General features: G+C 46.8%; 1 non-coding gene across 1 annotated transcript; it reads right to left on the reverse strand.

The window, feature by feature from the left end:
- Positions 1-661: 661 nt before the first annotated feature.
- Positions 662-734, reverse strand: trnat-ugu (transfer RNA threonine (anticodon UGU)). Its single transcript has one exon. It is a non-coding gene; the product is annotated as a tRNA-Thr (tRNA).
- Positions 735-1,403: the final 669 nt, after the last annotated feature.

Below are 1,403 nucleotides of genomic sequence, written 5' to 3' on the forward strand. Positions count from 1 at the left end.
CTTCCCCTCTCTCTATTCCTTTCCCCACACTCTCTCTCCTTCCCCTCTCTCTATCCCTTTCCCCACACTCTCTCTCCTTCCCCTCTCTCTATTCCTTTCCCCACACTCTCTCTCTATCCCTTTCCCCACACTCTCTCTCCTTCCCCTTCTCTCTATTTCTTTCCCCACGCTCTCTCTCCTTCCCTTCTCTCTATCCCTTTCCCCACACTCTCTCTCCTTCCCCTCTCTCTATCCCTTTCCCCACACTCTCTCCCCTTCCCCTCTCTCTATCCCTTTCCCCCACACTCTGTCCCCTTCCCCTCTCTCTATTCCTTTCCCCACACTCTCTCTCCTTCCCCTCTCTCTATCTCTGGCCCTCTCTGCACTTCACCCACAGTCTCTCTCCTTCCCTTTACTCTCCCTCACCCCATCCGCCTTCTTGTCTCCCCAAGAGGAAAGGACAGAGTGGGAGGGGGAAGGGTAGAGAGAGGAGGTGAAGAAGGTGAGAGAGAGAGGGGAATGTGTAGAGAGAGGGTGAAGGGGAGAACAGGGGATTTGAATGGAAGGAGAGGGGGAGGGGAGTGAGTGCCTGTTCTTGGGATGGTCTCTGAACTGTTTCATACTTAAAAGAAAACATGTGGTGGATTAATGGCGAGTTCAGAAACAGAAAATAACTTTGCACAGGCCCCAGTGAGATTTGAACTCACGACCCCTGGTTTACAAGACCAGTGCTCTGACCACTGAGCTATGGAGCCACTGATACAGGATTGCTCTCATTCCCGTTAGTGGAACACAACATGGCTGATTACCTGAACATGGTAAGGGATAGCAAACTGAGAAACATCTTGACAATGTACAGACTTAGTGAACATAGCCTGGCGATCGAAAAAGGTAGACACAGGCAGACCCGGCTACCAAGAGAGGACAGGATATGTTCTCATTGCAGTCAGGGTGTGGTGGAGACAGAGATGCACTTCCTCACAGCTTGTAGAAAATATAAGGGCATAAGGGAGAATTTCTACCCAAAATTCACAAAAATATGCCCGGAATTCAGAAATTTGAATGATGACCTAAAACTCCCATACCTATTATGGGAAGAGAGAAATTGTGTAACCTTAGCGGCACACTATGTTACAGCTTGCCATAAGCAGAGGTACAACCACTAAATATAAGAAAATAGTATATGCAAATTATATATGAATGTATATTTATACACTCAGGGATATATCTGTTTCTACACTGTATGGATAGATCAGTGTTTATGTGTTCAACCATGAATGTTTTTCGATGCTTTGGCAACGTAAGATGTACCTTGTCATCATGCCAATAAAGCGATTTGAATTGAATTGAATTGAAAAGTGCTGTGCATTTGAAGAATGAGGCAGGGCGCAGTTCACCACTCAGATTGTGTCTCATCCCCCGTT

Source organism: Somniosus microcephalus, unplaced genomic scaffold (genome assembly GCF_052327205.1).
Source record: "Somniosus microcephalus isolate GS21.2 unplaced genomic scaffold, FLI_Smic_1.0 unresolved_chr2, whole genome shotgun sequence".
NCBI lineage: Eukaryota > Metazoa > Chordata > Chondrichthyes > Squaliformes > Somniosidae > Somniosus > Somniosus microcephalus.